This window comes from Rhinopithecus roxellana, chromosome 5, assembly GCF_007565055.1.
Source record: "Rhinopithecus roxellana isolate Shanxi Qingling chromosome 5, ASM756505v1, whole genome shotgun sequence".
Classification (NCBI taxonomy): Eukaryota; Metazoa; Chordata; class Mammalia; order Primates; family Cercopithecidae; genus Rhinopithecus; species Rhinopithecus roxellana.
The window spans coordinates 114,622,142-114,645,861 of record NC_044553.1 but is presented as its reverse complement, the minus strand read 5'-3'; the positions used below and the strand labels follow the sequence as shown (position 1 = coordinate 114,645,861).

General features: G+C 45.1%; 1 protein-coding gene across 1 annotated transcript in view; it reads right to left on the bottom strand.

Annotated features, from left to right (window-relative positions):
- The window catches only part of CEMIP (cell migration inducing hyaluronidase 1), a 171,808-nt gene extending 163,316 nt beyond the window's left edge, over positions 1-8,492 (bottom strand). Inside the window, exon 1 of the mRNA XM_010383307.2 lies at positions 8,226-8,492. The gene's annotated coding sequence lies outside the window, so the exon portion shown is untranslated. The remainder of the gene's footprint in view (positions 1-8,225) is intronic.
- Positions 8,493-23,720: the final 15,228 nt, after the last annotated feature.

Genomic DNA, 23,720 nt, shown 5'->3' with positions numbered 1-23,720 from the left:
CCACACATGGTGACAGCCCAGGCAGCAGCCACTGTGTACAAGTGGATGGCTCAGGTTCACCACTGGCCAGCCCCCTAAGACAGTTCCATGGGATTTTAGAAACCAAGATCTATGGCTACCAGTGCTAAGAGATCAAGCACAACCAAGGAGCCAACCTAAGTCCAGCTTTGAGGAAAAATCTAGGAAGTAGGAGAGAAAGGGAGGCTGAATCCCAAGGTCTGGGAGTCAGTCTTTGTTTTAGTATGCTCCAGTTGCTATGGTGATGTGGGCTGATGCAAAGGCCTCCGGACAGGAGGCTGGCTTCCCTTTGAAAGAGATGCTGCTGATATCCCACCAACACTCAGCGTTCCTTGACACTGTCCAGGGCAAGTGTTTTGGTATGGCTGGCAGAAGGAGTGCCAGGCAACTGCAAATGCCCATCCTAGAGGAAAACCCCTCTGCCAGGGGGCCCCTTCCCTCTGCTAGAGTTCCTCACATACCTAGAAGTGGTGAAGGTGTTGTCTAAACTCTCTAGACTGAAGAAGCCTTACTCTCACCATCTTCAATAATTCATATGATCATGTTTTTAGAGCTGGCTCCAGGCCCAGAAAGGGTTCTTCAGATCCCTTTCTAAGGCCTGGGACCACCCATCAGCGAGGGGCAGCCTCTCTTCGGGTGTTATCCCATTCAGGGTATCATTTTCTCCCTTGAGGAGAGCTTTGTAGGAGGCAGACAGAAGCCACAGCTAAAAATTGGAGCCCCACTCCCCACTGCGCCTCTGCAGCAGAGCTCTTCCATTCCTATCCATCTGACTTGCCTCCTCTTTTCAAACCCCACCTTCAAAACATCTTGTAATCAATCAAATTTGGCTTTTTGACATCAGTGAAAAAGGATGCAAGATCCTGGACAGAACCTGACAAATTTTAAACCCTGAAAATAAGATATTTTTTCCTTACCAGTTTTTATATAAAAAATATTGGGAGGTTTAACAAGATTAACAGACCAGGTTGTAAATAAGAAGCCTATTTTTGCAAAAAGCTCACAGCTTTGTTTGTCCCTCCCATGCTCAGCTACAAGCTGGAGTTTCCTGGACCAGCACCTATCCTATACAGCCCTTCCCACTGGTCCTCCATGTAGCCCATCTTTGTTGGATTCTCACATGTGTGATAATTCCAGATTTCTGTTTTTAATTTTAATTCCAGTTTTCAATTTTCACTGAAAATTGTTCGATGGACAAACACACACACACACACACACACACACACACACACACACACACACAGCAAGACATCCAGAATGTTAAAAAGACATAGCAGGCCAGGTACAATGGCTCATGCCTGTAATCCCAGCCCTTTGGGAGGCAGTGGTGGGCAGATCGCTTGGGCTCAGGAGTTTGAGGCCAGCCTAAGCAACACAATGAAACCTCATCTCTACAAAAATGCTAAAATTAGTCCAAAAAAATTAGCTAAAATTGGTCTCAACTACTTGGCAGGCTTGAGAATCACCTGAGCCTAGGAGGGTGGGCTGCAGTGAACTGTGTTCATGCCACTACTCTCCAGCCCAGGTGACAAAAGTGAGACTTTGTCACAAAAAAAACAGAAAAAAGACACAGCAACACAAACCACAATAAAACTAAGCTAACACTATTGATATGACTGCCAAAAGCAAAATGAAATGACCCAGGACCGAGATTTTTCAGACTGTGCTCCTTGGAGCCCACAAAGCTCGGTGGAACTTTTTGAGAGCTCTCAAGACAAAAATCAGCTCCCAACCCCAACCACAGCCACTTCTTATCTAGTTTTTAAATTGGATTTACTAAGATTTTATTGGAAAAAAAACCATTTTGTGGTTCAAGTAATTTTTAAATTACTACTGTAGAAGACTAAAGGAAAGAGGCCTAACGGCTACTCTGAAGTACTCTCTCTTATGCCTGGTGTAGCCCAGAGTCTGGACAGGTAAGGGAGCTTATGCACATGATGCAAGTAAGGGAGCTTATGTATCTGGACAGGTAAGGGAGCTTATGCACCTGAGGCAGGTAAGAAACTTCATGCACCTGAGAGGTTGCAGGAAGAAAGGGGTTTAGGCCTTTCTGAGCTTCTGACTCTCACATGCCCTCAGTGAAGCTTCCTCGGATCTCCTCTGGCTGAATTAATGGTCTTCTTCATTTCTCCAGCGGGTCTTCTGCCCTCCACTCCTCCTGACTAATCTGTCCTAGCCCCCATCACCCTGTATGACAACTTCTGACTGGGATATCTGTCCCCTCACCAGGCTGCTAGTTCTTTGAGAACAGGAACCATGTATTCAATTGCCTTCTCAGTGACTCATTCAGGGCCTGCCTCATAGAAGATTATCAAAAACTTGTACTCAACTTATTTTCTGCTTCCTACTGTGGTGGGGGGTGACAGAACACAATTGCACACCATTATCTTGGGCTACCCAGAATGTACTGGTGATGACCAATTCACCCTCCCAGGAGTGCCACAGGGAGGGAGTTGAGGAAGGTAATTGGGTCTTAAATTTCATTTTCAGGTTCAAAAAAGAAGAAATTGTGATCTTTGGAGTCTAAAATAGTTGTTTAAATGTAAACATGCATTCTCAGTGTCTGGAGCCAGAGTTAGATGAAATTCCCCGAGTGATCTCTTAATACCACCAAAATTACATTCAAATGCCTCTGCCAGGCAAAGATAAATTGCCATTTGCACAATGATTTTGCACTTAAAAGTAGTTCAATCCAGAGAGCTTTGGAAAATTTATTATGACAGGGAAAAGTGGAAACTTAAAGGGGGCCAAGATATTTAGTCTGCTGATAAGATGGCTTAGGGGCGACAATAATTATCTCCAAGAATTTTAAGGGTCATTATAAGGTCATTAGGAGGGCACAGACCAGCTGGGCTTCCTCAACTCGGACAACAGGAACTGACGTAAATTACACCAAAAAGAATTGGAATCAGAATCACAGAAAGTCGTCAATGTCATAATGACATAGGCCCCCACGGCTTGAAGGCAGCTTTGTGAACCAGCAGCATCACCTGGGAGCATGTTGGAAATGTGGACTCTCAGGCCCTATCTCAGATCTGCCAAATCATAACTCTCACTTTAACACGTGCCCCTATGATTTGCTGGCATATTTTAAGTCTAAGAAGCACTGGTCTAACCTAACCCCTAAAGAAAGGACTAGAGAAGTCGAGGAACCTGCCCAGGTCCTGGTTGATAGTCCAGGCAAGGAGTACAGTCACAGTGACTGGCACCCATAAAGCAGTCCCCAAGGAACACTCCAACGGTTCCCATCTTTCCTGACTGGCAGAGCCACAGAAAAGGGTGCCTGTCCTCCAGGCCACTGTACTTTCCTTGTCCCAAGGGCTGGGTGCATACCTTACAGCCACAAAGACTCTGGAGAACAGCATGAACTCCTCACCTCAGAGAGGGCCAAAGAGTGCAGCAGGCTCCTGGGGAAGCCGGTGGCCCTCTCCGCTCTGTGTGATGTCTAAAAACAGGTGAGACAGCAATCTGGCATGGACACCTTCCATGCCAGAACAGCTATCTAGATGTGCTTTCTCCATACCAGAAAATGTCTAATGGTGTGGCTCTCCTACCGACAGGAGAGAAAGAAATTCACAGGGCTTTCAAAGACCTGGTCTTCAAAGGTTTTCAAAGTCTGGGCAAAGCACTTTAAACTGAAGTTGCATCTAAACCCCTGATACAACTGCCCTTCCAGAAGACTCAAAGACATCCTAGTGCAAGGAGCTAGGCTCTCCAGCTCCTTGCTCTGAGCAGGTGCCTGTGCAAGGAAGGCCTGCCTGCTTGTGCTCCCCAGGGCTCACTCACCTGCAGGGGTGGGGAGGGAAGGGTGGATTCAGATTCCTGGAGTCAAGCTGAGCCTAGGGACAGGCCCTAAAAAATAACAGGGGCAGAGAGGAGTAGCAGCTCCTCTCCCTCTGGGTGGGCATGTGTGTTTCCTGACACCAAGGGAACTAAGCAGACAGCAAATGTATATTTGATGACATTTCTCTGCAAGCAGCCTCCCTTCTGAAGAACCAAACTTGAACAAAGCCTGGTGCCAGGGCACACAGAAGAAAAAGAAGGACTAGGGGGTCTACCAGAGATGATAAGATGGCCCCTGAAGAGAGTGGCTAAAGCAAAGAGGTGCAGCTTTAATAAAAGTCATCATGATAGTCACCATCCTACTCAAATTAGCAAAGTTTCCACCTGCTAGACTTTAGGGAAAGGGGGGTCAGGCCCAGTTGAATAGCTTACAAAACGGTAGACAGGAATCCACCACTGAGAAGTCTCTCCTGGCACCCACTGCCACTTCCAGCCTCCTGCCAACCCAACCAGATACAAGAGAGTAACAATGTGATCCTTTCCTATTCACTGTCCAGAGGAAATTGAAACTGCCTCCAGATAATGGCCAAAAACCAAGTGGTAAGAGATAGCTGATGCTTTACCCTGATAAGATCAAACATCTGGATATGTGCCATCATGTAGAAAGAGATGTGTAGTCCAGACTTTGAAAAGTCTATGCATACTTTGAAAAGATGTGCAATCTTGTGGATGCAGCTCACAAACTTAACTTTGTTCCCATTTAGGAACCCAGCCTACATGTTTGCATTTCTCTTTTGAGCTATAACTGCAAATGCAAATATGCAAATTGCATTTAATCCATCAAATTGTGATATTCTGCCAATACCACAGAAGGTGCTAAAAAGAGGTCACTTAAGCAGCAGGCTTCAAAAGAGGCTGATGAGAATAATTGAATTCACCCCTTTCATCCTGCTGGCCTTCCCCACTGAATGCCACTCTTGCCATTGGATCTGTCTGTCCTGAGGATTCAGGTCCTGCTGCAACAGGTAGAATGCCACAGAACTGATGAAGAGCTCGTTTCTACCACTTCTCATGACAGTTCCTCCCCTCACTGGCCCTTCACTCCAAGAGTGTCCTGAAGTTCAATAGTTTACTTACCAGAAAGCCAAATGTATGCTGGAAACTGGAATCTGCATAGGAGTCCACAGAAGACAGTCAGGAATTCAAGGTCATCCAAGGCCCCATGTCCTCCTGCTCTATTCTTGTCATCAGTAATCTCATAGAAAGATTCTGAGCATCTGTAGCATGTATTCTTCGACTCCAATCCTTTTAGATGGAAGAAGCTAAGATTCCTTCTGAGCTATTAAGAGTAGAAGGAGGAGAAGAATAAAAATCTAAGAGCACCAGAATGTAAAACTGACAGGGATAAAAACACTCACATGCGCACATGCACACACTTTTGTGGAAAAAAAAAAAAAAACTCTAACTGGAAGATTGGGTACTATATAATTGCATTCTCCAAACTTCTGTGGTGTGTCATGTATTAGTGATGTCTACCAGACAGAACCCTGAAATGCAGAGCTGGAGAGGACCCTCCAGTCCAGCTGGGATCAAATAAGTGCCCACTGCTCTGGGCAGAGCAAGTGTCTTGGTCAGAATCTCACACCTAAGCAAGGCTCAAGCATGAAGTAAGGTGCTTCCTGCTTGGCAATGACCACTCAGTGAATCCCTGGATAAAGTTCCACTCCATAAAGCTTTCATCCTGGAGTGATCTAGAAACCAGGCCTTGGAGGCCACTCCCCATCAATGCCCAAGAGTACTTCACTCCCAGAAAGACAACAAAGCCTCTTAGAAGACTTTGCAATCTCGTGAGAGAACAATCAGGAAGAACTGATCATCTGAACCAGAGGGCTGTGATAATATTTTGAAAATGACTTACTTTTATCTTTCCTCCAAGTAGTATAGGTAGGGGAAAACAGTTGACTGATTTTTATCACATAAAAATTCTTCCATTTGTCTTTAAATGAGAATTTTTTTGCATTGTGATCAACTCCAGAATTTTCATCAATTCCATCAACAAGTTCTTGGATGCAAAATAAAGTGAAGATGGAGTCCCTATCAAACAGTTACTAGGTTAAGAGAGAGGGCAAAGGGTTGGTGAACATAATTCAAAAGAAATGCACAACTGTCTTTAAAATATATCTGTAATTGCTACCATTTTAAAAGATTTCTCTGTGCTCGCCACTGGATTAAATGCTTTATATTGTACCAATTACTGTAATTCTCACAGCAACCCTACAAGATGGGATTGCATTATTCCCAGTTTACAGATCAGCAAACAGGCACAAAACATTTGAGCAACTTTCCCAAAGTCACAGATGTTGTCTCAAAATTTTTTTATAAGAGGTGTTTAATTGTTTTTACTTTCCATGGGCCCTTGTCAGCCACCAAAAAAGCAGACCTGGGTTTCTTGTAATTTTAAAATAAAGGAAGATACGCACTTCTGTATGGGTGGAAATGACAAAAAGAGCCCCATCCAGTGTCATTTCTTACCAGAGGAGGGAGATCTTTAATTTGGTGCACAGATTAAACCCTACAGGTTTTTCCACCCTGTTTCAAGTAACCAACTTGAAAAGTCATCTACTGGGCTAAACAGGAGCCTTTGGAAATTGCTTTAAGAATGTCATGGGCTTTGAACAAAACTGTTAGGATCAGAAAAGCATAGTTGCTTTTGCAAATACGTCCGGTTGCATTCTCTATAAACTTGTTCTATTTGATTTCTTCTCCATTCTGTCATTAATCATGAAACTAATATATCCTCCCAATACCATATTTACTAAATAAATAATTTAATTTGATGGAACACATGAACCTGTGCCCTACACAGAAAACAGTTTGAGCTGGATCCCTAATTATGTCTGGCATAATTGTATCTGGCATTATTTCACTGCCTGGGTCGGATTCTCAGGGGTCGCGCTTTCCTAACAGCTCTGAGGTGTCTCCGTGGTGTCATAGAAAAGCCAGAGAACCACAGAGTGCCTCTGGGAGGTCCTGTAGAAAGCCACCTGCCGACTCAGCTAGGACGTGGTCAGAAACCACAGACTCCTGAGGACTGGGCTGCCTCCTGAGTGGTAATACCGAGGGCCCCCTCGGACTATCAATCCCTTTCCTCTGTCCCAGCGCCCCAACGCCTTGGGTCTGGGAAGAAAGCGCACGACTTCCCCGGAGACCCAGGGCCACAGACCCCAAGTGGAGGAAGTGGCTGGGAGCTGTCCATGGTGGCGTCGCGCCTGGGCACGCAGAGCCGCCGGCTCACCGCCCTCGGGCGCGCCCTGGATCACTTTCCAGACCGCAGGGATGGAGAGACGCGCTCCCCGGCTCACTGTCCCCGGGATGGGGCTGCAGCCAGGCACTGGTTCACACATCAAAAGGTTAGTTTTTAAAGGGAGTTCTTACCTGTGGGTAGCGTTGGCTGCTTGGAGAAGGACTCAGGACCTCAAACCCGGCAGCTGGCGGAGCTCCTTGGGACTGCCGTAGCGTCCGACACTTGAGGAACAGCGGCTGTCGCGGAGAGTGTCTGCGGCTGAGGACCCAGGGCGCATCGCGCTCCTCTCTCATGAGCACACGCATCCCGCGGGGTCCATTCCAGAATGTCACTGGCCCTCATTGCCAGAACGGCGAGCGGGAGACCTGGCCAGCGCTCAGCCAGGACTCTGCCTTTCCTCCCAACCTAACGCGACCTTTCTTGCAGCCGACGTCCTTTGCCAGGGAGCACCAAACCTTCTTCCAGTGATGCCACGTATGGAATCTCAGTCTAAACATCAGCAGAGGATCCCGGGTTCATCTAACATTGCAATTGCCTCAGCTCGGCCCCGCGCCAGCGCGTCGCTGGGTGCCTAGCGCTGTCCCAGAGGCACTGGGAGGCGAGGAAAACCGGGAGGAAGAGCGTGCTGAGGCAGGAGCAGCAGGGCGAAGACCTGTTGCTAGGCGCACGCCCGCTAGCGCTCAGCCTGAGCTGGCTCCCCAGTCGGCAGGACACCGAGACCTGACCCTTGTGATACTCCCTCCTCGGTGAGACACTCTCCCGGGCTCAAGCCCCAGGTGCCATTCAGAAGGGGAAAAATCTACGGAAAGCAGGAGTCTGCCCCCTCTGGATGCCCTCTGGGGACTCCAGCGCCCCCCGGCACCTGCAGCTTGTAAAGCATCACAAGATCTCAGAGAAATCCCACAGAGGTCCGTGCCAGAGACGTGTGCCCATCAACAGACGCATGGACAAACAGACAGACAGAGGTAGACTGCACAGCACACGGTGGACAGACAAACAGAAACTGAGGCGGGTATCGTTTACCCTATGCCGGGTGGAGGCGCGAGCCCCCGCTTTTTACCTCCCTACCGTGGCATGGGCCGTCAGCTCATCCCTGACGGCCCTAGCCAGGCCCTCTTACCTCTGGGTCGGTGGCCGAAACAGTGTCAAGCCTCGCGGGCCAGGAGCGCAGCGGCCCCGGGCGTCTGGTCGCTGATCGCCAGGAGCCGCGAGCACCCGGGGCGTGGGCAAGCGGAGTGGTAGCTCGTCTGGGAAATCGGGGTTCAGACTCTGGCCGCGCTCAGCCCCACTGGCTCCTCGCGCCGCTTGCGCTCGCCAGGCTCGGTCCGATTGCACCGCGCTGGGCTCTGCTTGCGCGCTAGCTCCCCGGCCGTCAGCCGGAGCTGCCGCTTTTATAGCCACTTTTACTGACTCCTCCCCCGCGGAGCCCCTGACGCCCGCGCGGCACCGAAGCTCCCTCCCTCGCCCCCCAGTGAAGCTTCCCTCCACGCGTCCCCGCCTTGCCCAAGTGGGGCGGGGGCCCTGCGCCCGGGTCGGACCGGGGCGGGCTCTGGCGGCGGCTCTGGGAGACGCAGACCCGAGCCCGCTAAGCCTGGGTGCGCGGAGTCCCGCCCGCAGCAGCCAGGTGAGGGCGCTGGAGGCCAGGACTCGGTGGAGCGGCCGCGGCTGACCGCGGAGAGCACGTCCCCGGGCCTCCAAGGAGCCAGGGTCCCTCGTGCCCCGCTCGCGCCCCGGGGCGTCCTCCGAGGCGAAGAGGCAGTGGACGACAGGAGAAAAGGTCTTCGCCTGCCACAGAATCTCTGCGAGTCGGGGTCCCAGGCTAAGTCTCAGGATCTCTTTTAACTCAGCAGCAAAAGAGTGGCCTGAGAGATTTTGGTATTGGCCTAGCAGTTCATCTGAGAGGAAAATGCGTGGATGTTCAATGAAAGCCACCTTGGTTTGAAATTGGATTCAGACCCCTCCTAGCCTCAGTTTCCTCATCAGGAAAATGGGTTATGTGATGCTTCCTCACTAGAATGGTGAGACTTAAGTGGGATCATTAAAGTCCAAGTTCTAAGCACATAATAGGTGCTCGGTAAGTTAGAAACATTACCTGTGGGTAGGAGGGCTCTGTGCCTCTTTAATTGGACAGGCCAAAGTTCTGAAGGGTCAAAGCAAGAAGGTGCGACTGGTCTAGACATTCCCCTGCCAGAGGAAACAGTATCAGTAGGAAAAGTTCATCACAACACATCCCGAAGGCATATGGAGACTCCTCTCAACTCTGCCGCTAAGCTACTGTGTGACCAGGGCCAGCTACTTCCCCTGTCTGAGTCTCAGGGCGGTTTTTTTGCAGGGAGGTGAGGAAATCTGTAAAATGAGGGCGTTGATAGCTGCTCTCTGCCCCTTCCACTTTTTAGAGAGTGACTCAGCCCCTTTTCCTGGTTAGCAGAGGCCTCCTAGAATATACATTTCTTTCTTCCTTCCTGCCAGTGTTTTCTGAGAACTACCTCCTCAGGCAAGGTCTCCATTCTGTGCGGTACACACTAGCTTTGGGAATCTAGGTCTGGACTTTAAGGCCAGGCTGTGGTCGGCAAAAGCTGTGAAAGTCTGTAATCATGTCCCCTGGGCTAAAGCAGAAGCGTTTGTCACCTGGTTAAACCGGGAAGTGCTGTTATCCACCTCTAGGCCTCTTCCAGAAAGCTGAACTTGATCCTTACTGGGGATGGCAGTCAGGATTCTCAGCCCTTCTTTGATTTATTGGGAAGTAATGAACTGGATCCAATGGCAAGCCCTCCTCCCCAGCCTTTTCTTTCCAGCCAAATTAAATGGAGCCCCCTCCCCGCCCTCAGGGCCCCTCCCCAGTCCTCACCATGATTCCTGTTTATTTTTTTCTTCCTTAAGAAGCCCCCGGAAAGCAGACCCACAAACAGTGGTGTGTTAGGGGTTTGGGGATGCTGGGCATTTGGCCCAAATGGAGAAAGGTCGGCCTTGAATCAGCCTTATTTGGCACGACATGCAGGATTTTCCATCAACACGCAGTAGATTTGAGGCCTGAGTGGAGCCAGACAGCTCTCTGGTGAGGGGCTGGCTCCACAGGCATCTGGGAGATGAAGTGGTAAAGGCAGGGTCCTGTCTAGGGATGGGCCCTGAGAAGTGCTTTGTCATGTTTTCTCAAAGCACTGAAATGCCCAGCACATTCCTCTTGTATCCAGTTTTCTTTATCACAGACCGATGACCAAGAGAAAAGAGCAATGCTGATGAATTACAAACAGGCTCCGCATGTCTAAAACCAGATTCTCCAGCCAGTTCTCTATTCAGCACTGCCATTCAGCATTCAGTGATGAACGGGGCGTGCCGGGTAATTCTTTATGGATAAATATAGCAACATGACACTGGCGGATTTACTACCCACACTTCACCAATCCAAGGTCTTGCTCTTATAAATGCAGAGACAGGAAAGAGCTGGTCAGGAAAGGTTGTGCTGGTTTTCTGGTTCTCGCCGAAATCTCCCAGCAGAGAGTCTCCAGAGAGAAGGGAAGTGCCCATCAATGGTGTGACCTCCCACCCAGAAAGTCTGCCATTCCTCCATTCTTTGCATTTGCCTCCAGCCCACCTTCCTCAGGTGGGATACAGCCCCCTCACCTACATCCTCGTGCAGTAGAATGGCCTGCCTGCTCACTGTTGCCTCAAGCTGCCCAAGTCTGGCATCCTCAGTCTGCTGACAGGATGCCACATCTGTTCCCTAAAACAAGGACCTTCACACTCCACCTACTGATCAGCAAAGCCAGCACCTGCCCCTACAGTAGCCTGCCTTATTACAGTTTAAAAGGTTGGCCACACCTGTGGCTCCATAGGCCAAGTCTCCAGACCCAGTTGTCCAGGAAAACCTGGAGTAGATGGGTGGGGAACAAGGAGAAAAGGGAAGCAGGATGTAGTTAGGGTAGTGTGTGAATGGGCTGTGGGCCTCAAGGTTTCCAGCAGACCCACAAAAAATTAAAACTGAATTGGGCATCTTGGAGAAGCAACTCACGAATAATGAGCATATTTAAGTTCTACCAATAGGGGTCGCCCTTAGACACTGGGCCTGAAGCTGGCATCAGAAAAGGGAAATTCCCAGGCCTGGGTCCCGAGGCCAGATTTCCAGCCCTCAGAGCTGTTGGATTCCTGTCTTGGACACAGAAGAGGCTGCCGAGCTGAGGAGAGACAGGTCCTCAGTTTTTCTGGTGAGTGAAGGCCTGTGCTGGAATTTATGACAGCAAATCCCAGCTCTGAAAGTGGATTTCTACATCTTCCTCTTCAAACTCACCATCACTCTAGAGAAAGAACTCTTCTTTCCTGTGTTTTATTTGTATCTAAAACATAGGTAAACGGTGTATGTATGATGTCTTATTATTATTTATTTCCTTTTTTCTAATTGCAAAAAATCATACATGTACCCTGTAAAAAAAATCAACCAACCAACCAACCTTGAAAAACTTAAACAATGAACAAAGAGAAAAGAAATTACCTAACATCAAACATAATGTATGTACATTACAAAAGCTTGAAAAATACAGAAAAACACAAAGGAAAGAAAAAAATTACTTCTACTCAAAAATTATTTCTGTTAATTTCAGTACATAGTCAAGCATTTTTCCAGGTATAAGTTACATATGTAGTTGCACAAATAGATAACGTATGTAAGTGTTCCATAAATGTTCAAGAGCTAGCTCAAAATTATTCTCTTCCATCAGATTGCATGTTCTGAGAGGGCAAGGGTTATGTCTCTCAAGTTCCATCTACCCTATAGTAGCTCCTATAGTGTCTAACATAAAGTCCACGTGTAGTCCACTGTCAACGAATGAATACACGAATGAGCGTTTCTTATAAAAATAACATACATTCAGTGGAAAAGGAGACCCAAGTGGTTTACAAACATGTGAAAAGATGCTCGACTTTGCACATAAATGAAGAAATACAAATTAATACTATGCTGAACTACCTGTCAGGCTGGCAAAAATCCAAAAGTTTGATACTACCTCTGCTGCAGGGGAGGCCAGTAGGGGTGGAGAATAAACCTTTGCATACATCACTGATGAAAGCTTACATTGGTACAACCTGTGAGGGCAGTTTGACAAGATTTATGAAAACATACATAATGTTTGACTCAGCAATTCCAGGAATTTATCTTACAGCTATAGTGTGTGAAAAGAATAGCACCAGGTTATACACTGTAGCCCTATTTTTAATAGTAAAACAACAACAACAACAAACTAGCCTAAGTGCCTAGTAGGGCTAATTAAATAATGTTGCATCTGTATGATGGAGTACTATGCAGCTGTTTAAAAAACGATTAAAATAATTTTTTTTTTTTTTTTTTTTTTTTTTTTTTTGAGACAGAGTCTCACTCTGTCGCCCAGGCTGGAGTGTGGTAGCACAAATTCAGCTCACTGCAACGTCCACCTCCTGGGTTGAAGTGATTCTCCTGCCTCAGCCTCCAGAGTAGCTGGAACTGTAGTTGTGTGCCACCTCACCCAGCTAATTTTTGTATTTTTAGTAGAAATGGGATTTCACCATGTTGGCCAGGCTGTTCTCGAACTCTTGACCTCAAGTGATCTGTCCAACCCAGCCTCCCAAAGTGCTAGGATTACAGGCATAAGCCACTGTGCCTGGCCAGGAATAGGGTAAATTTTATGTAATAAAATAAAAAATTAAAGTGTGGAGCAATGTATATAGGATATGTCTGCACACTGCCACTTGTGCAAAAAGGAAGGGGAGGAAAAATACTCTGTATTTGCAGTTATTTATGGATGCATAGGAAATTATCTAGAATGACACACAAGAAACTAACAATATGGTTTCCTGTTTGGCAATTGATTTTTTTTGAGGGGTGGGAAGATGGAAGAGGGGTGGGAGGTCAACTTTTCCTTATGTGCTTTTTTGTGATTTTTTTCTTTTTGAACTAAGTGAATTATTACCTAGTCAAAAATTCAAAACTGGGTGTGGTGGCCTGAGCCTATAGCCCCAGCTACGCAGGAAGCTGAGGCAGAAGAATCATTCAAGGTTGTGGTGTACTGTGATCAGGGCTGTAAATAGCCACTGCACTCCAGCCTGACCAACATAGAGAGACCCTGTCTCTTAAAAAAAAAGGAAAAATGTAAATAATTTTTAAATGCCAAATTGTATATAATAATAAGCCTGTTTTTTCACTTAATAATATATCAAACACATTTCCCTGCATTTTAAATCTCTTTTTAAAAATTTTTAAAACATTTATTCATTTTTTAGCATTTTTAATAATTTTTTTCCTTTTTTAAAAAATTTTAATCTATTTATTTATTTATATATTTTGAAACCGGACTATGAGACTGGCTAATTTTTGTACTCTTGGAAGAGACAGGATTTCCCATGTTACCCAGTCTGGTCTCGAAGTCCTGGGCTCAAACTATCCACCTGCTTCCACCTCCCAATGTGCTGGGATTACAGGCTGAGCCACCACGCCCAGTCTTAAATTTCTTTCCACATTATTTTACAGTGTCATGCCATTTCCTAATATGGACATAATTTATATAATCACTCCCCTGTTACTGGTTTCAGCATTCTGAACACTCCCATGTGTGCATTTCAGGAAAATTTGAGCACTTCTCCAGAGTTCTTATTTCTTTTTGCATGGCACATGGGAAGGTATGCTTCAAGACCCAACTCAAATGTCACTGTCTCTGGGAAACCTTTTCTGATCTCCCCAATCCTGTGTGTCTTCCATTGCCTCCCTACCTCCAGCTGTGAGCACTGGAGAATAGGGATGCATCTTACCTATCTTTCTGTTCCCAGACCAGCACAATGACAACCTGAGTAGATGCTCAGTAGACATACAAATAAATAAACATTTCTTCATTACAATTCATATGATAATCCCAAGGAGAAACTCCTGTCTTAAAAAATAAAATACAGTTAAGCCGTGAACAATGCGGAGTTAGGGGCACCAACTCCCAGCACAGTAGAAAATCCAAGTATAACTTTCGACTCCTCATACACTGAACTACCGATAACCTACTGTTGACCGGAATCCTCACCGATAACATAAACATATTTTGTATGCTATACGTATTATGTACTTCATTCTTACAATAAAAGAAGTTACAGAAAATAAAATGTTATTAAGAAAACCAGAAGGATGACAAAATGCATTTATAGTACTGTACTATATCAATACCATAAGTTTACATGTCTGTTTTCAAGATGAATCCTCTGAAATGTCAGGAAACTACAGCTACAGACTGCAGTCTATGACACATATCAAGCAATTCAACTTTTTCTTATAATGTCATGACTTTTCTTTGCTTCTTGGGAGCCTTTCCAGCTTCAGTAGAGGCATGGTGTTATTCAAGGTTTACGGTATTGCACTAAAGAGGATGAAAAATACACAAGAACCACAAGAGATCACTTTCCATTGAGATCCGCAATTTACTGGAGAAACAATTGCTCATGCGGAGATGATTAGCGTCACAGGGCGTTTTAAGCGGATACTCACAACACTTGAGCTCACCACAATAGCCACAGGAGGTGGCTATGAAATCATTACAGTAGCACAGCGTGTACTACAGATCATTTTATGCAGTTATGGTTTAATATTACATCTTTATATTTGCATTTCTTTGGACTTACAGTGCCATGTACGGTCTATAAGTGTGTGCATAAGTTTTGATAAATGTTAACTTTCTATTCTAGATATGTGTATATTTTATAGTTGTAAATAATAAAATAGATTAGTATCTGCACATATTTTATGCATTTGTGACATGCCTAACTTTTTCTTAATTTTTTATTATTTCTAGTCTACAAGGTTCATCTGAAAGTATTTTCAAATTGACACAAACCTCCAAAAAACTGTTCTAATATATTTATTGAAACAAATCCATGTATAAGTGGACCCATGTAGTTCAAACTCAGGTTGTTCAGGGGCCATCTGGATAGGTAAAATGCTATTTAGGTACTCTAGCTCATCCACAGATAATCAAGGAGTAGACTTGCCAATACCCTTAGCTAGAATGTGCACGCCTCATGGTTTCAATGACAACAACATAAGCATAATTTTTTTTATAGTACCATGAAATCCTTTACCTTCTTTTCTTTTTTCTTTCTTTTTTTTTTTTTTTTTTTTTTTTTTTTGAGACAGAGTCTAGCCCTGTTGCCCAGGCTGGAGTGCAGTGGCGCAATCTCGGCTCACTGCAAGCTCTGCCTCCCGGGTTCACGCCACTCTCCTGCCTCAGCTTCCTGAGTAGCTGGGACTACAGGCGCCTGCCACCACGCCCGGCTAATTTTTTGTATTTTTAGTAGAGATGGAGTTTCACTGTGTTAGCCAGGATGGTCTCGATCTCCTGACCTCATGATCCACCCACCTCGGCCTCCCAAAGTGCTGGGATTACAGGTGTAAGCCACCGCGCCCGGCCTACCTGCTTTTCAAAGCGTACAAAGTGCAGCAGCATGGGAATGGGCTGTATTTAAGCTGTCACTAGATCAGTTTCTGCTCTCAGGCAATTCCCTTCCCCTGTGTGATGCTTATTTTTACATGTCAACTTGCCTGGATTAAAAAATACCTAGGGAGGGCTGGGTGCGGTGGCTCACGCCTGTAATCCCAGCACTTTGGGAGGCTGAGGCAGGTGAATCACAAGGTCAGGATTTCAAGACCAGCCTGGCCAATGTGGTGAAACCCCGTCTCTACTAAAAATACAAAAATTAGCTGGGTGTGGTGGTGGGCACCTGTAATCCTAGCTACTCAGGAGGCTGAGGCAGAAGAATTGCTTGAACCTGGGAGGAGGAGGTGGCAGTGAGTCGAGATTGCGCCACTGCACTCCAGCCTGGGCAACAGAGCAAGACTCCATCTCTAAAACAAACAAACAAAAAACCTAGGGAGCTGGTAAAGCATCCCTTCTGAATATCTGTGAGGCTGTTTCCAGAGGAGATTGGCATCTGAGTTGGTGGACTGAGTGGAGAAGATCCACCTTTAGTGTGGGTGGGTACCATCCAAACAGCTGAGGGCATGGATAAAATAGAAAAGGAGACAAAAGCATCTTTTCCCCCTCTCTCTTTCTCTCTCTCTCTCCAGGACCTAGAACATTCACCTCCTCCTGTCCTTGCAGATATGAACTTCAGCCTCTCCAGTCTTGGGACTCCAGGACTTGCACCACTGGCCCCTTGGTTCTCAGGCCTTTGGTCCCCAACTGATAGTTACACCATCAGTTTCCCCAGTTCTGAGGCTTTTGAACTTGGACTGGGGCACCCTACTGGCCCCCCAGGGTCACCAGCTTACAAACAGCCTGTGGTGGAACCGCTCAGCCTCCATAATTGTGTGAGCCAATCCCCTTCATAAATCCCCTCTCATATATCTATACCCAGTCATGCATCACTTCATGAGGGGAATACGTTCTGGGAAATGCATTGTTAGGCGATTTCATCATTGTGTGGATATCATAGCATGTACTTTCACAAGCCTAGATGGTCCAGCCTACTACATACTTAGGCTATATGGTATAGTCTATTTCTCCTAAGCTACAAACCTGTACAGCACATTACTGTACTGAATACTGTAGGCAATGTATCTAAACATAGAAGAGGTCCAGTAAAATTATAATATTATAATCTGGCTGGGTGTGGTGGCTCATGCCTGTAATCCCAGCACTTTGAGAGGCTGAGGTGGGCAGATCACTTGAGGTCTGGAGTTCAAGACCAGCCTGGCCAACATGGCAAAACCCCGTCTCTACTAAAAATACAAAAAAATTAGCTGGGCCTCGTGGCGTGTGCCTGTAATTTTAGCTACTCTGGAGGCTGAGGCAGAAGAATCACTTGAACCCAGAAGGCGGAGGTTGCAGTGAGCCAAGATTGCACCACCGCACTCCAGCCTGGGTGACAGAGTGAGACTCCATCTCAAAAAGAAAATAATAATAATAATAATAATAATAATAATAATAATCTTTTGGGACCACTATTGTGGCTCATCATTGATTAAAACATCATTATGAGGCACATGACTATATATATAAGTATTTTATATACGTATTTAATTTTTTGTCTCTCCAGAGAATCCTAATACTTCCTGGACTGCCTAAAATGAATTAAATGTATGAGATGAAGGATTGCACTAATTTGGATGTTGCAGACTGATGGCCTGTAGCCCACAGGGCTGCTGATGTGGTTGGTTTGGCCTGTGTGGTGTGTGTATGTGTCACAGCAATGTGACAGCCTCTCCAAGTCAACACATTTACTCAGCGTTACCTTGCACATGGCTCACCTCATGTGTTTACAATGTATACCCCTGTAAGTGTCCGAGGGGTGACCTGTGGACTGAATCCAACTTTTGCCTGGAGTTGTGGAAGGAAGAGGTGGCTGCTCTATAGCAGTTTGCAATGGGAGAAGTGAACACAGCATGCTGCTGATCTCTGCAGAGTTTTGTGGAGTGCAGGACTTGGAGGCTGGCCGACTCAGCAGTGGGAATTTTTAGGGATTAAAAAACCTTTAGAAGCATGGTCCCTGGAGGGAGGCTGTTGCTGACTGGCTGGCCTTCGGAAGCACGTGTACTGACAGAAGGAAGTTGTCACTGAAGGGCTGGGGCAGCTTTAAAAGCAGTTCTCACTTATTACTATGAACAAAGAACAGTAAGTCTTTTCCTTTCTAGGAAATACTTCTAAAAACTCTTTCTAGAGCAATTAATTCTCAGTAGGATGCCTTATTTATTTAAATATAGCATGAATCAGATCAAATCACTTGAAAGGCTTTTTATTACAGCTCATTGCAGCCTTGACCTCCCAGGGCCAAGCAATCCTCCTACCTCAGCCTCCCCAGTAGCTGGGACCACAGGCACGCACCACCATGCCCAACTAATTTTTTTATTTTTTGTAGAGACAGGGTCTGACTATGTTTCCCAGGCTGACCTTAAAATCCTAGGCTCAAGAGATCCTCCCACCTCAGGAGTGTCAGAGCATTTGAACCAGAGCCACTTCATCTTGAACAGGGGCTGGGTAAAATAAGTCTGAGACCTGCTGGGCTACATTCCCAGGAGGTTAAGCATTCTTAGTCACAGGATGAGATAGGAGGTCGTCAGGACTGGTATCACAAGATAAAGGTCACAAAGACCCTGCTAATAAAACAGGATGTGGTAAAGAAGTTGGCCAAAACCCTCCAAAACCAAGATGGTGGTGGAAGTGACCTCTGGTCGTCCTCACTGCTCACTCCTCATTATGTGCTAATTACAATGCATTAGCATGCTAAAAGCCACTTCCACCAGCATCAAAACAGTTTACAGATGCCATGGCAACATCGGAAAGTCATCCTATATAGTCTAAAAGGGGGAGAAACCCTCAGTTGCAGGAATTGCCTACCCTTTCCCAGAAAACTCGTGGATAATCCACCCATTGTTTAGTATGTAATGATGAAATAACCATAAGTATATTCAGCCGAGCAGCCCATGTTGCTGCTCCTCCTATGGAGTAGTCATTCTTTTGTTATCTTACTTCTCTAGTAAACTTGCTTTCACTTTACTCTATGGATTCACTCCGAATTCTTAATTGCGCAAGATCCAGTAACTGCCTCTTGGGTTCTGGATCAGGACCCTTTCCAGTAACAAACGTGCTGGGATTACAAGCATGAGCCACTGCACCCAGCCTTAGAATCTGCATTTTTAACGAGTTTCCAGGTGATGCTGCTGTTCTAAGGACCACACTCTGAGAACTACTAGAATCCAGCATGATAGGATTTGTACTTAATTATTGGTTAAGAAAATATTTACAAAATAGGATGCTAGTGAGTCCAAAAATGCTGTAAAATGAATTTGTAGAATGGCTTATTAATCATAAACATTAGAAAAGAACCATCAACGTGTAGGTGAAATATATTTATTTCTTTTACAGATAATGGTTAGAAAGTATAAATTCCAGGATATATTGCAGTAATTCTTCCTCTCTTCTCCTCTCCTTTTCCCTATCACCTGCCTACTCCCCAGAAATTTGTGGCCTACTCCATGTTGGGTAATTTCACACCAGATATTTGTCAAGGACTCTCCTAGTTTTGTGATTCTGTATTTGTTGCAGATCCTGACTGAGCACATGAACTCTTCTAGTTAAAGTATAAGCCACGTCAACAAGCTGATGTAATTTGCAAATACAGGAGGCGAGCAAGTTTATGAAACAATTGATGAGTGGTGTTTGTGTTTCTGTATGTCTCTGTGTGTGTGAGAAAGAGAAAGAGAAAGACTGACTTGTGAAATTACCCTAAAACTGTTCCCTTTTACATCAGTTGAAGTGCTGGATACTGTCAGGCCATTCTGGTTCTTTTAAAATAAACCATTTTGCTGGAGAAATATACGCTGTCTTCAGAAGAAAAGCTGTGCTTGCTTGTGTTTGCATTGAGACATTCTGAGGGGAGGGCACTGGTTCTAAATATGTGAAAGAGAAATGAAAACACTTCCTGTGTTTCGAAAGATAACAATTTTTACAAAGAAAATTCTTACTAAAAAAATTAAAAACCAAGGTGTACTGTTATACATAAAAGGCATTCTTATGCATGATTCAGGGCCTGGAATGAATCAAGCTTCAGTACACATTGAATGAATGATGCCATTTCCCATACATTTCCAAGAGGCTTTTTATTAATGTGCTCATGTGGAAAATCCTTTCAGTAAAGAATAAAACATTCTGTTTCTCCAGATGATTAATAGCTAGTATTTATTGAGAGCTCAGTATGCTCTAGGCTCATATAATCCTCACATTAATATTATGAGGTAAGTAATAAATCATCCTTACTTTACAGGTGAGGAAGCACAGAGAGGTTAAATAATGTCCCTGTGTCACAGCTAATAGCAGGTGGAGCTAAAATTCAAGCTCAGGTAAACAAACGTCACAGATATGTGTCGAACCACTACACCCTCATCCTCCCAAACGCCTAAAGATTTGACGCCCTTAATCACTTTCTCAGCATTTGTTGTTGTTGTTGTTGTTGAGAAAAACAAAATGTGTGTAATACACTGTGTACTACAATTTAATTTTTTTATTTGCTCACTTGTTTATTGTCTGTTTCCTCTACTAGAATATAAGCTCCAAGAGGACAGGAGCTTTGTCTGTTTACTGCTGCATCCCCCAGAACCAAATTGAATGTTTAGAACCAGAAGCATTTGTTGAATTAATGAATGCATGGGTAAATTCTATCCATCAGTCAGCTTGGCAAATAAGGTCTGTTTAAGAGAATGTGGGCCAGGCGCGGTGACTCACGCCTGTAACCCCAGCATTTTGGGAGGCCGAGCCAGGTGGATCACCTGAGGTCAGGAGTTCCAGACCAGCCTGGCAAACATGGTGAAACCCCCGTCTCTACTAAGAATACAAAAATTACCTGGGCATGGTGGTAGGTGCCTACAATCCCAATCCCAGCTACTCAGGGAGCTGAGCCAGGAGAATTGGTTGAACCTGGGAGGTGGAGGCTGTAGTAAGCCGAGATCATGCCACTGCACTCCAGCCTGGGTGACAGAGCGAGACTCTGTCTCAAAAAAAAAAAAAAAAAGAATGTGTATTTTTTATTGTTCATTAATTATGCATCAAATGGTTTTTTTTTTTCTCCTGAGAGATAGGGTCTCACTATGTTGTACAGGCTGGTCTTGAACTCCTGGCCTTAGGCGATTGCCCAGTGACCTCAGTGTGCTCTTTTTAAATTGTTTTATTTATTTACTTATTTATTCTCAAGACAGAGTCTCACTTTGTTGCCCAGGCTGGAGTGCAGTGGCGTGATCTCAGCTCACTGCAACTTCCGCCTCCTAGGCTCAAGCGATTCTCCTACCTCAGCCTCTAGAGTAGCTGGGACTACAAGCGCCCACCACCATGCCTGGCTAATTTTTGTAGTTTTTCAGTAGAGATGGGGTTTCGCCGTGTTGGCCAGGCTGGTCTTAAACTCCTGACCTCAGGTATCCACTCACCTCGGACTTCCAAAGTGCTGGGATTACAGGCATAAGGCACCATGCCTAGCCTTAGTCTGCTCTTTACATATATCTTTTCTTAAATGATTCTGAGAAGTTGATAGTGCTGAAATGGCTCATATGGGAGTGGCAAGAAATTAGAAACTAATTAGAAGCTTCCTAATTAGAAACTAATATGTCAACTGGGATATCACTGAGAGGAAGAATCAGTAAATAAAATTCTCTTCAAAAGACAAATGGAGAGAATATATTGATCATATATAAAGGATTTGTATCTAGAATATATAAATAATTTCTTCGAAAAAGAAAAATATAGAACTCTATCAAATAAGTAGTCAAGAGTCATATACAGACATTTCACAATATAGAACTTACAAATGACCACGTTTCTGAAAAGTTGCTTATTCTCATATGTAATCAGGAGCATAATATTTCACATCCACTAGGCAAAAATTTACAAAGTTAGAGGATGCCACATGTGGATGACTAGACCTCCATCCTCTCTTGGTGGGAGGGTAAATTGGTGCCCTTCCTTTGGAAAATGACTTGGCATTACCTGGTGAAGCTGAACAGGCAGATCCCCAATGACTCAGCAATATTCAGATGGGGCTGTGGACCAGCAGCCCCTGGGAGGTTCTCACAAATGCAGAATCTCAGGTTCTACCATGAACCTACCGAGTGAAAACCTGCATCCCCGGGTGATCTGTGTACACACTGGAGATTGAGAAGCCCTTTCTGGAGCAGTGGCTTTCAGTTTCTAAGTGCCCATTGGAACCCCCTCCAGACTGATTAAATTGGCATCTCTAAGGGTTGCACCCCAGACATCAGCACTTGTAAATGCCTCTCAGATAATTTCAGTAGGTTGCCAAGATTAAGAACCTTCAACCAGAAGTCCCTCACGTTGTAAGATGTACGAAACTAATAGCAAAAGCCTGGAAAACAATGTCCACCAACAAAAGATTTCATAGACTGGGTGGGGTGGCTCACACCTGTAATCCCAGCACTTTGGGAGGCCAAGGTGGGTGGATCACGAGGTCAGGAGTTCAAGAGCAGCCTGGCCAAGATGGTGAAACCCTGTCTCACTAAAAATACAAAAATTAGCTGGGCATGGTGGCGCATGCTTGTAGTCCCAGCTACTTGGGACGCTGAGGCAAGAGGATTGCTTGAACCCAGGAGGCAGAGGTTGCAGTGAGCGGAGACCATGCCACTGCACTCTAGCTTGGTAGACTGAGTGAGACTCTGTCTCCAAAAAAAAAAAAGAAAAGAAGAAAACAAATGAAAAGTACAGCAGTAGGATTATACTTGCACAAAATCTTAAAGAGCAGATTATATAACATACATACATACACATACATATGTGATATATGCATATCCACATATATAGATATAAATATATCACATGCATTTTTACTTTATAGGAAAGAAAATGAGTGAGAGGAAATTCAAGATAGAGGTTATTCTGGAATACAGAAGGAAAGAGAATGTGATTGTGGGAGAACAAGAGAAAGTGAGTTTCTAAGGTCCTGGTAATATTCTATTTCAGGTTCAATAGTGGGAATATGGGTTTTTTATTCCCCCTTAAACTGTAAAAATATCTTTTATCCACTTCTTTAGATAAAATGTTAAAATTTTAATTTTTTTAAAAAAAGTTATTTAAAGGGCATCTTTCCTGCAAGTTTTTCTGAGTCCCCCTCTTAAATATAACTCAGGCTTCATCAAACATCTTTCTCTGCTCTCTTCTGAGCTGGCTCCCCTGGCCCTTGCTTTGATACCAACACAGAGAGGGTCCACTTCTTTCCCAAACTGGCTTTTTATTTTAGGGACCCTGACCCCCTCCAGGTCCCATCCTGGAATGTGCTGGAGGGGCTCAGAAGCCACCTGTGCCTCACAGATCTATCTGCAGGGCACGTGGGAGCCTGAAGATGGGAGGTCTGGCAGGGTGGGATTCAGACAGAAGACAGTATCTGTGTAGGTCTGGAGGCCCTGGGCCCATCTCCACCCACACCCAGACAGAACCAGACAGGGCCAGGTGTGAACAAGCTGGGGCCAGCCAAATGGTAAATCATTTAGCAGCAGAGTAATGATTTTAAGTAACAACCTAGTGAGGGCACAGACAGGGTAAACTGTCTTACCCAAGAGTTTTCAAAGTGTTTTCTGTTTTGTTCTAAACCCAGACCTCGCCCATCCATTTAATGAGAAGGTCCAAGCCTCCATTACTTCTTGCAAGGCATTTATTTATACCTACAGAATTTCACCTGATCCTTACTTGACTGTTTGGTCAAGGAATTACTACCATTTCAGAGATAAGGCACAGGCCCAAAGCTGTTAAGGGATTTGCCCAAGGTCACACGGTTCCCACGGCACAAAAACTCCCAGCTAGACCTGCTGTCTCTGCATCCAGGACTCCTTCACTGTCTTGTCTTCTTCTGGGCTTGTAAAGGCTTCTATACTCCACTCTGGTACAACCAGAGACCCCTCCTTACTCAAAGTGTTCTAACAAGCTCGTGCCTCTCCCTAGGATTGACTATGGGATAAATCCAAGCTCCTTAACCTCTCCATAATCTTCTCTCACAGTTCTCAGAGGCCAAAAACATTGATTTTTAAAGAACCTGTAAAAACCATCTAGTTCTATGTTCTTAATCTTTCAGAATCATTGATTCCTTCCACTGGAACTGTGGATTTCCTCCCCAGAAAAATGCCCAT